The sequence below is a fragment of the Lissotriton vulgaris genome, chromosome 4_1, assembly GCF_964263255.1.
Source record: "Lissotriton vulgaris chromosome 4_1, aLisVul1.2, whole genome shotgun sequence".
NCBI classification, from domain to species: Eukaryota; Metazoa; Chordata; class Amphibia; order Caudata; family Salamandridae; genus Lissotriton; species Lissotriton vulgaris.
In genome coordinates this window covers 1471889924-1471905623 of record NC_141691.1, presented here as the reverse complement: position 1 = coordinate 1471905623, position 15700 = coordinate 1471889924, and the positions used below count along the sequence as shown (strand labels likewise).

General features: G+C 44.4%; 1 protein-coding gene across 1 annotated transcript in view; it reads right to left on the bottom strand.

The window, feature by feature from the left end:
* The window catches only part of SPIDR (scaffold protein involved in DNA repair), a 2344543-nt gene that overhangs the window by 1041318 nt on the left and 1287525 nt on the right, over positions 1-15700 (bottom strand). The window lies entirely within an intron of this gene.

Sequence of the window (15700 nt, the reverse complement as noted above, 5' to 3'; positions counted from 1 at the left end):
CAGTGGTGGTAGATCTGGTGCAAAACATACAAGACATACACAAAGCCACACTAGTCAATCTAGACAGGGCCAAGGCTAGCTATAAGAAGGTGTGGGGTATGCTCACAGACGCCCGAGCCAAAATACAAACTGGGGGATGAGGTTTGGTTGTCGTCCAAAAATCTAACCTTGAGAGGGTCTTGAAAATTTAAGCCCAAGTACATAGGTCCACATAAGATAGGTAAGGTAGTAAATCCTGTAGCAATGAAGTTGGAATTGCCCGCCTCCCTGAAAATCCATCCGCTATTCCATGTGTCCCTTTTGAAACCAATGATACCGGGTACACGCCTTCCTGATGTCCCTGATCCAGTATTAGTGGATGACGAGCCTGAATATGAGGTTAAAGCTATCATTGATTCACGTAGAGTAAGAAACAGGCTCCAGTACCTTATACATTGGAAAGATTATGGTGTTGAGGAACGAACCTGGGAGCCAGCTAGCCAGATTCATGCCCCTCGATTGATATTTTCATTTCACAGAAGGCATCCCGATAAACCCAGGGCTGTAGGGGGGGTCTAATGTCACGATTGCCGAGCCGGAGGACTACAAAGATGGCCGTCAGCCAAAGACGCGAATGCGCGAGGACAGGTCAGGCAGGTTCAAATCCTGGCCTTCCCCGTGTAACAGCGCTTCGCGTTCCATTACTGATCCTGCATGCCTACCTGAATCACTTCCGGTGCGTCGCGTCCCTTTCACTTCTAAGTCTGTTTCAGTGGGTTTTGTGGTTCGGACGGGTCGTTTTTTCTTTGGCTCCTCTGTTGCTTGTTTTCCTGGATTCCCGCTACCGACGTGGACAATAAGGACTTTACTGCTCACCAGACTGTGGTTACGGTAATAGCGCCTTGCGCTGCTCTTTCTTTTGTTCATATAAATTAACCCTTATTTACTTGATTTTGGTGCTCGAGAACGTTAAGGAGAATCCTTTTCTAATTTCCTTGGAGTGCCTGCAAATGAATCATGAGATATTAAAAGTGTCTGAAATTTAAGGTCATGTTTTGCTGCTCATCTTCAATCCCTTTATTACAACGTTGTAGGTACGTCTGTTGCATAGGGGGGCATTTCCTTCATATAGAGAAGTGTTGTCCACGCCAACGCTGTATTTACTGACTGCATTCCTTCTGTTTTATAGTATTGAAGCTGTAGATAGATACTGTTGTACTACGACTCTCACCTGTTTTAACTGCCCATAAGAAGGGAGTACTTAGGTAAACAAAGAGAAAACACATACGCTAACATAAACAGTGGTGTCATGGTTGTTTCCTGAAATGTGCACGCTCTCTTGTCCACAGCTTTGTTGCTTTGCCTTGATGACATCCTGCAGTTACTGGGTGACCACGAGGAATTTCTTCCCCTTTCATTCCTTGTTTTCTTTCCCTTCTTCACCGGATTACCATTGTTGCTTAGACTTTGTCAAGCACAATAGGTGGTTGGGAGAAGTTGTGGACCATAATTCTGTTCCATGACGTTCTTGCGGAAACTCAGGTGAGATCCTGACAATATTAAACACAGAGAAGACTTTGGTATTGACCGTGGGCATCTCTCCCTTCTTATGGTCCAGAGATTGGTGGCCTAACTCTTTGGGCAAGGTCCCTACCCCTTTGTCTTCTGCATACAATCTTGGAATTATCTTTGATGAGCGACTATCTTGCTTGGTTCAAATTGCCAAAGTACCTCCCAGTTGTTTTTGTCAACATAAGCTAAGGCAATCAGGAGAAATAAGCAAATAAGGAGGGGAGGCCAGCAATAAGGAAAGAAGCAAGCCATTAGGATGATAGGAAGAGAGCATTTATGTAAGGACCAGGCACAGTGGACGCTTGGCACATTCTTGTAATTAGGCCACATACCTTTCCAAGGAGAAGAAAGAATATTAACGTGAGGTCAGGCATCTACTAGATTGGCCATAGGGTTTCAATAAAGAGAACGAGAGTAGCGGAGGAGGCAGCACCAAGATAAAAGGGTACAGATGGTGAGACAGGTAAAGGCATAGAGGAGCATGCCAAGGGCAGCTCCACTAAAGTCAGATTTGTATTTAATGAGATTCATGGAAGTACACAGAAGATGGCTGTGATTGACTCGCAAACATTAGCTGGTTATGACTTGACTGGCAGAAGTCAATGCCACAATTAATTATAATCATCAAGGACAAATGAGGCAGAGTGGCTACAATGTTGTAAAGTTAAGTGACTATCCAGCAGCGAGATGCCAGGACAAGGTGACTGGGCGATGAAATATCTAATGTCTATGGTTGTAGAGCAAGAGACATAAAACACAAAACACATATCAAAGAGAAGGTTAAAGACAAGACCTAAAGCAGCATTTGTTCCAACAAATTTCATAGTTTCAATCTTAATAAAAAAGAAATACAGTAGCGGGTGGAGCCAATATATATACTAGAGTCAACATTTTGCAGGCCTGGCCACATCTTATCAAAAGCAATTAACAATCATCAGTAACCAGGAAATTCTCCGAGTCTAAACCACCCACGTAAACCCTGCAGATCCACATGGAATTCGACAAAAGTAGGGCAAGAATGTAGCAAATAGAAAAAAATTGCAGAATTCAACAGGAGAAACAAATATTACATTTCCCATTGTCACTTCTCCCCCACAATAGAACTGTAAGTTCATGCAGCTGCTGTTACACCTTTCCATTGTCAAAGGCCCCCAATGGATGAGGTGCATCCGTCACCGTGGATATTAGTGCCCAGTGCCTGTTCGAATATTCACCATGAAGGCACTGGAAGAGTCCAATTGCAAGAACATATAGTGCTTCCCACTGGGAGACTCTCTCAGATGTACAGTAAATCCCACTAATCCCTCCATGCTTTATGCCATCATCTCCTTACTCTCAACCATAAGAGCTCTCTTTCCAACAAGCGTGTCCGGGTTAAAATCATGGAAGAATAGAAGCCTGAGAGTATTCATCTGTGCCACCTTTTCTTTTCACTGCCGCTCTCAAAATCTTTTCCACCTACTTGGATGAATACAAGATGACTAAAACAGTGGCTCCTCCCACCGGATTATCTCCTCAAACCTCTAAAAGAAGTCTATGTACAGACATCAACACCTGAGGATTCAGTTTGACCTCCGACCCCAAAAGCCTATCTATTAACTTAAGTCATTTCAGAAAGAAAATCCTCAGCAGGTTTTGCTAATGGAATTCCTAATACCCTAAAGAGGTATATCTTTTACATTTTATCTAGCCTTTCTATTTTCGCATCTAGTACAATGATCCCATCAATCACTTCCATTTTGAAGGACACCAAGTCCTGGACAGTGGTGTTGGTTGCAGATGAATTAGGCTCTAGGGCATGCAGATTTTGCGCTGTCTTTCTATACCTGCCCTCCCATAATTTGTTCTCTGTTGGTCCGGCCTTTAACTTTCCTTCGCCCTCCCTCACGCTCCCTTCACCAATCTTTCTGCCAATTCGGACCATATTGTCTTGAGAACATCTGCACATTTTCCTCAGAAGTCAGTCTTTCATCCTCCACTGTTACCTATGGTTTATCCTTTTGCGCAATCCTTGATGCCCTGCTTGCAGCACGAAAATTGTCTCGGACTGCGGTCAGCTGAGCTGGGAAGGTGAACAAAAACTAAGTAAGCCCAGGGAGATTCACTCTTGTAATCAATGACTCTGGGATCAGCAGGGTGTCTCTCACCCAGGGTGGCACGTGTGAGAGGGTGTTGGGAGTACACCACTTGGTGCTGGCTGCACCTAGTGATTACAGCCGATCTTGCCTACTAGGCTTAATATTATTTCTCCCACCGCTGTCTCCTCTGTCCATCTGTGTCCACCGGCACCATCTTGGATTTGCCATGGCTGACAGCTAGAAATTGCAGCGTCCGCCCTCCTTCCGGATTCTTCAAGAACAGGTGCCACCCCTTACATACTCAATGTCGTTTACAGGCATTTCACCACTGGGGCTGCCACCCCCTTTCTGATGCACCTAGTGCATTGCACATATCTTTGTCTTGGCTTCCGACTGGAAGGGGAGACTTTGACTCATTCTCCACCGAAGCAGTGCTGCACTGTAAGCACTAATGCAGCCCACCTCACATCACTGCTCCACAGCCTGCTTCAGCAAACTGCAGACATTCCCAGGAAGGAGTGGTGGACTTCAGAGGGGAGCTGTTCTCAGAACTTCCAAGAGACGCAGCTATTCTGGAATCTGCCTGACCTTCCAATAAATTTCAAAGCCTAAAGAATTACAGCCTTGCAGCCGCTAACCAATGGCCATGCCTGCAAATCTCAACAATCTAGCAACATTCACAGAGTGTACAACAGTCAGTTAAAGGAATTAGTAAACCCCAGAGGAGTCTCGTGCACTGAGTACTGGCATAGATGCTCTGACCTCCACCCTTCTGTTCACACGGACCCTCAGGACTGTGTGATGGGTTATAACACCATTCCTGTCTCTGCCTAGATAGAACTTTACCTCATTTTGCCCCTGCTCCCAACCTTCCCATCTCAATACACTTGCAACAACATTTTGCCACTTCTCATCAACTAATACAGATCACGGCTTGCTCAGGTAAGCTCCTCACAAGGTAGACCTATATGGGACTTCTCCTCTTGCATCAGTTTATTCTGACACCGATGTCTAGTTCTGCTACGCCAGTTCCTTCAGTGTTAACCAGCCTGCTCTGGGCTCACCCTGCACTCTCAGTGATGCTGCACTTTGCTCGCTGTGTCTGCTGCACTCGCCATTTACAAACAATCTTTCTCAGAACCGAATTCGCCATTAACCTGTAAGGCATGCAGCGTGCAGCCCCTGGAAATTTACTGATACGTGGATGGAAGGTGAGCGGTGGGCCCACCATTCACTAGTGGTGCACCTGCCCACACGATACTCTGCATCCTGCAGTTTAACCACTTATGTCATCATAAAATTGATAACGTTTTAAGTTTCCCTGGCTTCTTGCTCCATCTTAAAAGTCAAAATGGCGTCATGCTTGCTGATTCCATTATTTATATGAAGAGCATGTAACCCATAACATGCCATGTACTAACTAATATGCTCCCCACATTGACAGTTACAGAGGAGGGCTGGGTGAAATCTTGGGAGACATGGACGTAATGAAGTTAATGAAAAAGGCATGCAGAATTATTAACTGAGAATTCAAATGGAGGTGCTTGGGTTTGCCAGAGTTTTTATTTATTATGCCAAGCATGTATTCATTAATGTGGGAAGAAAAGGCATTCTATTATGCGCGTTTCTAACTGCCACTTAAACAGGCATTAATATACACAGTCCCCTGAAGCCCTGCAGAATAATGTGACTTTTACCACAAAAAAGGGCCAGGCCGAGGAGCCGTGCTCCGATAACTACTCCACAACAAACACTGGCAAGAACACGATCCAGCCAATACACCGGATGAAATGTCAGGAACAGGGTTTTCATAAGCACCTGAACATTCCTCTCTTCCTCACCCGGAAGCCCTCCTCCCAGCTCGGCTCATCTCCGTTCAGCGCCAGGGAACCCCTACCAGATAACAGTGAGCTCCAGAAGCTTCGTCCATAGTAGTTCCATAGTTACCTTACCAAGGAATATGAAATATACAACTGGCTGAACTTTACCTAGAGATTCTTTGTGTTTAGGGTCTCTTAAGTAAACACATGCTTTAATGATATAAGGAAAAAGAACGAGCCCGTGCCATGATTTTCCAAAATGCATAGTTCTCCAAGCTACAAAAATACAGACAGATTGCTCCGTAGAACAGGTGTCGTTCTGCTCTAACGTATATTCCTCATTTTCAGATGGCCTGGGAATAATCCAGAAAGATTGACAGTTAAAGATGCTTGACCTTGAGTGTCTGCTCCTCCTTCAGCAGCACTGGGAAGGAAGCCTTGTAATAAGCATTTACAATGCAACGGTTTCGCCTTTGCAAAAGTTAGAGCTATTGGCATTGTACATGACAACATTTTTATTTATGTGTTGGTTTTGAAAACAGATAAATAAATGTCATTGTCATTTACAATGCCAATAGCTTAATCTCTCGCAAATGCCACACACACACACACCCACAGAGAGCCCCCCACAGAGAGCCCCCACACACACACAGAGCCCCCCCACACAAATCCACACAGAGCCCCCCCCACACACTGCGAACCCCCCCCCCCTCACACTGCGAGCCCCCCCCCCCCACACACCCAAGTTGGAGGGGTGGAGCTGGAGGGGTGGAGTTGGAGGGTTGTAGTTGGAGGGTTGGAGGGTTGGAGAGTTGGAGGGGTGGAGTTGGAGGGGTGGAGTTGGTTGGAGGGGTGGAGTTGGAGGGGTGGAGAGTTGGAGGGGTGGAGAGTTTGAGGGGTGGAGTTGGAGGGGTGGAGTTGGGACCTCAAAATCTTTCTAGCTATGAAGCACATTATCCTGGGTAAAGCGATTCTGGTATTTTTCTGACCTCTGCTGGTCGTTTTCTATCAAGACAGTTAAATAGAGGCAGTTGCTAGGAAAAAGGTAGTCCCTAAACAAAAGGGGGAGCAGACAAGTCCAGTGTTTAATGCTCCAAAGCCCACACAAAGTACATACAACAGATCTTTCAGACAGTGCAAGCGCTGTCTAGGCTCGACTTAAAAATGTGTGCAGGAGGGTTGGCTGGCTGTGGAGCATGGTAATGTCTGGTAGTCCTGTCTACCCCCCAAATTATTTCATTTCCAACTATTTTTTTTCTGAAGAGCAAAGAATGGCCAAAGGTGTAGGGATGTGGGGTGGTGACAACACATGGAGGATTCTTCTTTAATATATAGGACAAATAAAAAGAGATGAGGGTAATGAGAGAGGTTAAGGAACTCCATGGTGTGCATGGCTGCCCAATGATATTTCCTGATGCACAGTCGATCAATGGTATCACTTTTGGAGTTAGAGCTAATATGGGCCATACATAATTTCAAAGTGTAATTAGAGTAGCAGTGATCATGTTTTCCACCTCTGGGTTCGTGGTTACAGGATGGTGACTTTGAGCTTTGCTCCCATTGTTTGTGATGTCCCGTTCATAGCCTTGGTGAAACATAGCCCCGATAATGATAGTTACCCATCTATAATTCTGTATATATTTTTCCATTAATCCTCCCCCAGAGTGCTAGGTTGTGGGAAGCATGGGAACTGTAAAACAGATAGCAAGATGGCTTGCAAATAAATGGTAAGTCAGTTTAGCATAGATGCTCACACGGGGTCCTTTGAAGCATACTCAATAACTGGGTCCGAGACTGGCCTTAGTTCTGAGTTCATATTGATGAACTTAACGTAATCTCTGCTTTGTTCTAGCTTATCTTCTTTCCCCATAGGAGTGCAGACCATTCATTGGATACTTTTGGATTTTTTGTTTTTTTGTTTTGTTTGTGGGGTTGGACGGATTTAAAATATTTGATCAATAAAAATATTAGTAGTTGGGTACAAAACTGCGACCAGAATGTATACACAAGCGAAATCCTCAAGCGTCCAGCTAAAATTACGATCCTGAAACCAACAGTTGTAATTGGACATTGGGCCAGTCTGCAAACCCACCAAAATGTCTGTTTGAAGAAATACTAACAAGAAGCGGAAGGGAGGACGAAAGAAGGATCACAGAGCCAAAGCACAATATAAAAATATTGCATTTAAACGAGGTGTGCACTGCTCACTCTGCCCTGTTAAGGTCCTTGCAAACGAACCACACCAATCGACACACAGAATTGTCACCCCACCCTCTTGGCCAGCTAACGTAGAATGGGTAGGTCCTCCAACCCATTTAAATTCATAATTCCACTGACTATTCATCAGAAGCTTCTGTGCCTTAGCTGTTCTTTCCCCTTTTATCATCCGCTCCAGCTTCCTAGCCAGGTTGTCTGAGTTCAAATTAGCAAAGAAGAGAAAGTGACAATTCTACATCACCTTTGCACATAGATACACCTTCAATGTCAATCTATGCTCTCACCAGAGTCTGTGATGACCATTCCTATGCTTCCCACCTCAGATCCATCTCTGTCGTAATGAGTCTGTAGACATTGCATGGTGAGCATCGGACAGCCCTTGAACATACCCAAATCTGCAAATTGTTTGCTTGCTGACCGAGGAAATGCAGAACAGAAGCAGTCTTTGCTGTAGATATTCTATGAGCAAGCAGAGCATGAAGGGTGCCACCCAGACTAGGCCAATCTGGTTGTCCTTTGCTGGTTTCCTAGGCTTGTATTTAGCCTTTTTATCTGGTTCGTCTCTGAAAATAAAATGTAGCCACTAAATGCTCTAAGCACTTCTAAGCACAGGGAAAAGTGTGTGTCTGTGTGTGTACACACACTTTACACACCTACCATCCCCTAGACCAGCCCCTTCTAGTTCTATTGCTCCAAGAACTTCGGTATACTAGTAAGATCAAACATCATTTCAAACTATGCAATTTAGAGGTGACCTTGGTTGGTATTCCTGTTAGGTATAAGGAAGTAATATCTGCCCTCTATAATGTACTAACAGGAAAAATAGAATAAAACACATCGGTATTCCAGAAATTGAACAAACAAAGTAGTACCACACCTTCATGCAGCTGCAATGAAAGCTGAATTAAAATTAAGTACGGAAAGATCAACCAGACTAATAGGAAAATTAGGTATGCCAAGTCATGTTGTTGACCAGATAGCACCAGGCACAATCCAAGAAAAAATCCTTCACTTCCTCAAACTGTTTCTGAAAAGCTGCTGCAGAAGACTTGACCATTCGAATCCTTGAATTGCCCGTATCCGGTTCATTAAAATATTTGGCTGCATATATTTCCATCGGATAATCACACCAGGATTTATCCATGAGTCTAGTCTGCAATGTTTATATAAAAATAAAAACATACTGCATGCCACTTTTAATAAACATTGGACAAGCCAAAAAGTCTGGTGTTGGCGGACAACCTTTAGGTTTTAAAGTATTAAAAAAAAATCCCTGGCTTGCTTGTATACTGGTTCAGGGAGGACCTTGCCTGGCAGTTCGGGTTGGACTGCTCCCATTGGAGCATGACCAAGACTAATTTTCATATGGCTGAGTCAAAACGGAGGTGGCATAGTGTGCAAAATAATGGATGCGGCCTGAGTAATTAACAGTGGCTGAGATTATTTCAAGTATTCATCGCTGTGTCGCCGTAAGTTGATGGGTGTGCCCAGACATTAGTTCCGTGCCTTGTGTCTCACTGGAATAAACCTATACCTGGCGGAGGAGCCCTAATTAGTGCTAAACTGGTCATGGGCTGCTTATATTTCAATTCAGAGAGGACCTGGCCTAGCATTTCGGGTTGGACTGTTACCATTTGAGCAGGGTCACCTTAGGCTTTGACAGTGCTTCTTTTGTTTTTATCATGGGTTTTACAAATTATTATTTGGAAAACTGTTGGGCCGTTGTTCATCTTAAAAGATACGAAAAACGTCCTCACACCCTCATTTACCCGGACCCAAGTAGCCTGTGTTTCCATTTCCATTACATGGCATGGTATTCCTTTTCTTGATGGCTCCCATGCAGCCACAGTTGAGGTTTAAAGAACTCCCACCCAAACGCATGCCACGGGCGTGGAATCCAGAATGTATTACAAGCAACCTTCTTCCTCACAACAGGCATTCCCTCACTTCTGTAAGGTGATGGTCTTGCATAGATATGCTCCTTACTCCTTTAAAGGGAGAGATATTAGATTAAAGATGTGATTTTCTGGTTTGGCGTAGACCATCCGCAATCTTTAAATTTGCATCAGCATAGAAAGAAAGTGCCCCCTCACCTCATCCCTTAAAACAAACATCAAAACTCTGTGTGGCTGAAATGGGTACATGTCTAGTTAAGTAAGCCAGACTTGAGTAAGTAGGGAAAACAGCTTGTTGCATGTTAATTGTCCTGTTCTCAAGCATAGCGATATTGGGGCGGAAATGATTTCCATATTTTTGAGGGCCCCCTTCCTAATACTAATGGACGAGTACAACAGATGTTTGGTATTTTGGCCTGTTAAGTGCCCAGACTGATGCTTAACAGGCTTTTTGACTAATACACGCATGTGTTCATAATGCCGAACTACATTTTCCAAACAACTCCATGCCATTAGGACACTATATTTCGGCCCAGGCCTTTCATTTACCAACTCTTTCCATTCTGGTATTCCTAGTCCTGCTTCATCTAAAGTAAAGCAATTGGATTAAAGTGCATATCACAGTGGGTTGGAAACAAAACAAGGAAAGGCACGGACAGCGGGAGGGGGGCGGGAAAGGCACGGACAGCGGGAGGGGGGCGGGAAAGGCACGGACAGTGGGAGGGGGGTGCAGGAACGGGCACACGGACAGCGGGAGGGGGGGGGCGGCCGGAACGGCCACAATCAAAAGCACTCACCTGGACTTCCTCCAGCGGCGGTCGGCGGCGGAATGACCAAAAGAAACATGGACGACCAAAAAAATAAACCCCGCCCACCTCCACACTGACGTGCTAAAAGGGGCTGGATGAGAAAAAATCTCCGAACGCCCACGAGTCGCCTCGCAGAATGACGGACGCCTCTCTCTTCCAATGGCTAGCCTCCATTTATAGAGCTAGCCAATGGAAAACAGAGGCGGGACAAAGCCCACATACTGTAAACAAAAGATTTCGCCTGCGCGAAACGCTGCTGCGCAGATTTCGACAGGCGAAACCTAAAAAGGAAGCTTCCTTTTCAGATACATAGGTTTAACCGACTGATGTGCACTGCAAAGGGAAAAATAAGCAAGGTAAAGTCAATTGGTCTTGTTTGCCAATGGTCAGCAACACGATGGGCTTTGCCAATGCATGGGCAGTCATGTTAATAGTTTACAACATAGCGACTGAGGCTCTCTCAAATCGCCACACCTATCAATATTACTTATAATTGTCAATTTTGTACATATATCTTACACTGTGCAAGCGTTAGTGCAGATCAGACACAAAAGCCTAAAAAGGTGGCCCCACAACTATGAATTCTATAGAGCTACTCAGGACCCTTTATGATCAAACTTATACTCAAATGAGTAACAGTGAAGTCCACATATAGCGCACACATTTTTAATGGTGGTTGTGAGGAAAGAAGGTATACGAAGGATTGATGTAATTCCTAGCAAATCCTTTATTGCTCACACATTGATAACATTTTACCGTAGCCAACATTTTGTTCACATGGAACTTCTTCACTAATTGGGTATACACTATTAACGCCTAGTTTTTCTAAGGCTCAATGGAAACCTGCAGTGATCTCAAGTTGGCGCACATCTGGTGACAATGTGGCAGAGTGGATTACTTACGCAGCTGGAGCACTGGACTCAACAGATTCATTCGTAAGAAAAAGAATCATTTAAAGAAATATTGTAAAATAAATCAAGTCCTGAAGAAGTTCCATGTGAACGAGACGCATCGGCTACAGAAATTGTATTAGTGAGTGATCAATAAAGGATTTGCTAGAAATTACATCTAACCGTTGTGTACCTTTTTATTTTACTCTCAACCGCCACAAGGAAATTGTGGACTATATGTAGACTTCAATACTACCCATTTGGGTATAAATGTAATTATAAAGAGTGCTGAGTTGATCTATAGAGGTCATGTTAGAAGTATAGAAAACAGTTAAACTTTGGTTTCTATCCTCGAAGATGGCTGCTGCATTCCATGATAAACACACACTGACGCTTCGCATGCCTTGGCACAGTGGGGCGTGTCATGCAGCATGGCAGCCATCTTGAAAATATAGGAAGCAAGGCTTTCATTGTTTTCTATACTTTGAATAGCTTTTCACTGTCATGGAGAATCAGGAGGGTGAGATGAGATATCCAAGGAATCACAAAGGCCACCAAATGGCGAAGGGGCATTGGGAAGCAGAGCAGAAGGGGAGGAATGAGGGGAGTCTGGGAGATTAAAATGTAGAAAATAAGCATGCTCTGAAAAAAAGCCATGCACTCACATGAAGTGTTAAACAAGAAAAACACAAAAAAGAAGTTCCAAGACATCAACAGTGTAAAGATAACGCTTCAGACCTTTTAGGAAGTGGTGTGGTAATCCTTGATGGAGGTTGAACGGGTCCCCTTGCCATTCTCTGTACCAATGGTGTTGCTGGGGATGCGATGAGACTCTGAGACTTAATCTTATACTAAATTGCTGATCAATCTGAGCTAAAGTGACTATGAGGGATATTGACAGGCACTGGGGCAGTCCTCACTGCCTGTGGCTAGATGAGTGGTGGGAATGAAACTGCGCAGAGTTAGGGACAAAAGGGTCTATGCGAGTCGAGGGAAAGAGGGGAGATGCCAGATGACTAGTGCAGGGCTGGGGGTAGCGCAGCTGACTGGGGGGTGGGAGGGCAGTTAACTGTTGGGCAACTAACGGTGTGAATGAAGAGGGATGCGGGGAGCGGAGGGAAGAGGCCAGGATTGGGTTGCTCTACAATGGCTGCTGTGTTCCTTTAATGGTTTGTAGGTTTTATTCTATTGTCATGGTCATTGGAAAACTAATAAAAACGTGAAAAAAACAGTTGAAGGATACGTTAAACCAATCAACCAAAACAGGGCTAAAAGCTATGCTCCAGGGGATGTGCAAACACACAATCGGGAAGAACGATACCAATAACAAGGTACATTAAATTGACAAGAATGCCATCTACTCATGAATAAGGGTTGACCCAGTATCATATGAAATGCTGTCTGCGACAGACAGCTTGTGCTGCCTGTAGTGACACCACAAAAAGAGAGAGGAAGCCACTGCTTCCAAAAGGAAGGTGTTTTGTGTGCCTAAACTCAATCTGTGTGGTGGCAGTCTAATCGTATACATCTTGTGAAATGTTATTCTGCACGTTGATATTGAGAGAAGGGTGGTGCATCAAATGCTATGACATTATACGCAGCTATTGGCCTTTATTTTTCGACACACTATGTATAATATGCAGTACTCCAATGTATTAATTAAAAACGGAGTTTATCTCAACCCGCTTAATGAAACTCCCAACATGATTAAAAAAGAAAAAAACGGTCTACACTTTATTTTCAGCATGTCCTCATCAGCGTTACAGGACCATATGGGCAAACATATATCACTTGCATTACAGCTAGATTGGCTATTGCTTGTAAGGGTTTTTCTCAGGGGTAAGCAGAGTGGACCAAAGCACCCCCCCCCCCCCCCTTTGCAGGCTCTCAACACAAAGAAATTGATTTGTTCTAGTTAAAATCATTACTAGCCGATGCCTTCACAGACTTAAATGACAGCCAATCCAGCTATGATACAAATGCTAGCAGAATTGGGAAAACAACAAGCTCCTTGCTGGTACCGTATATGCTAAGTGATTCAAAGGCTTGACTCAATCGAAAGGAAGAATACTTTTTAGTCTCTGTGGTCTTCTCCTAGTTTGTCCTCTTTTCTAACTTTCTTAATTTGCACCAACTGAGCATCCACCCGTTCTTCCTCATCTTTTAACCAGGATTTAGTGTGCTCATTCTCAAGTTTCGTCCCTCTAATCGGTTTCCCATATTTATCTAGCAATAGGACACCTTTTTTGGTAATTACATTTTTCATACTGTCAGAAATCTGATTTTTCTTCGTGGTCACCCCATATTTTTCACCCTTTCTTGGGTCCTATATTTTTGCTGGCGAGCGACCTCTGTGCACTTAACCTTTGCTAACAGTGTTAAGATGCATATGCACCCTCTTTAAACACGGTGGAATTCGCATATTTTACAATTTTAACTTACATATAAGTCCCTCCTATAGGGTACAAAATGTATTCAGGACTTGTAAGTTAAATGTTACAAGTGAACTCCAGCACTTATTGTGCCATCCACTACAGTGGCAATGTAAAAGGTTGTTTCAGGCCTACCACTGTATCCTGACTGGCAATTTAAATACTACAATTCAACCTGTAAAAATACATTCTTTTGACAGGTCAAAACCTTGCTTTTACATTTTAATAAGTTTCCCCCTAAGGAAGCCATGCAAGATAGGATGCATGGTATGTAAAAGAGGGACATATAGAAATGTAATGTTTACATTTCCTTACTGCGACTAGCAGCCAAAATCTATTTTTCACTGTGGCAGACCTAGCTGCCTTATGTAGAAACCCAAAGAAGCTGTCATTCGTGATCCGCTTGGTGTCAGGGGCTGAGTTTTTCTCCCCTAGCATCTAAAGATCCTGCCATGTTGTTCACAACCAGGTAGATACTTTACAAGCTGCAGAGACGCAAGGGCTTCTGGCACCGGGAAGAGAACCCGACACTAACCATATAGTTGCAGTACAACATGGCGATGGTATTGTCCGTTAGGACCTAAACCAGCACCTCTTTGATGGATGGTAGGAGAACCTTTAATGCCAAGCAAATGGCCCACAAATGGCCCACAACTCCAACAGAATTATGTAGAGGTGGGTCTCTGCCAGACACCAGAGTCCTCTAATCTCCACCCAGGGCCGGACTGGAAACCACAACCGGGGCTGAGAAATCTCAGAGCCAATCTCACTGAGACCTAGGACTGAAGCTGAAACAATGGGATCATAGCTTGAATATCCAGGCTGCTCTGAATGTCCTGGAATGCTCAAAAGTGCACTGCATCCAGGATGGTTCAGATGAATGAGGGGCCTCTCTTCTGAACGAGTCATGTGTGCCTTGAAACAATTATGTATAATCGAAAGGAGGTTTGCAGTCATCTGTAGGTTGTCTACAACGGATTGTGGCAAGACCGCCTTTACAGCCAGTCGTCAAGGTAGGGGGAAGACTTGTATTCCCAACCTCTGAAGGTGTGGTGCGACCAAGTCATCAGTTTTGTGAACACCGAGGCATACTGGTAAGGCAAAGGGGAGGCATAAAAAACTGAAAATGGTTCTGGCCCACATTGAACCCCAGGTGATGTCTGTGGGACTGCAAGATAGGAATGTGCTGTCCATCTAACTCTACCATCCAGTCTCCTGGATCCATGGTGAACAGATCTTCAGCCAGTGGGTGCCGACTGAATTTATCCTTCTTCAGAAATAATTGGGAGGATGAAGTTCTAAAATAGGATGAAAGCCACTATCCTTCATCAGCACCATGAAATAACAGGAGTAACAATCGGTCCCTCGTTTGCAATGCAGGATCCCAGTCTATATCCCCGGTCTATGGCCCCTTTGTCTAAAAGAGCCTGAATTACCTATCGTGAAATGAACAAATGGTCTTCCAAAAACCTCCCTGAGGTGGATGGGATATGAGATGGGTTTGAAAGGAATGGTATGGTGTAGCCCTCTTGAAGGATTTGGAGCACCCACTGGTTGGATGCGATGCTCTGCCACCTCTTGAGGAAATAACTTATCCTGCCTCCTACAGCTGGGTCATATGCTGCCAGGGTAAACTAAAGCGGCCTGGGAGATGAGGCTGGATGGGTTAGGGGACCGGGCAGTATGCTGCCTCTGCTGGGTTGGACCTGGTCTGTTAGATCCCAGACCATAGTCTTGAAAGGACTGTTGCTAAAGCTTTGAAAGGAGAGACATTGCAGGGAATGAGCTGAATGAACACAGAACGACCTACGGAGTGTGCTGTGGCTCTGCTTTCCATTAAGCATTCAAATGTCGAGTTTGCCTTAGAGACAAGGTGATCAAATTGCAATTAGCAACACTTGGGTTTCACCAGAGAAGCCCGTGGACCTTCTCCCTGCATAAAGCTGAAGCAAAATGCTGGTATCGACTTGCTCCACCTAAGCAAACCGTAGCGTCCAGTCCAGAACGA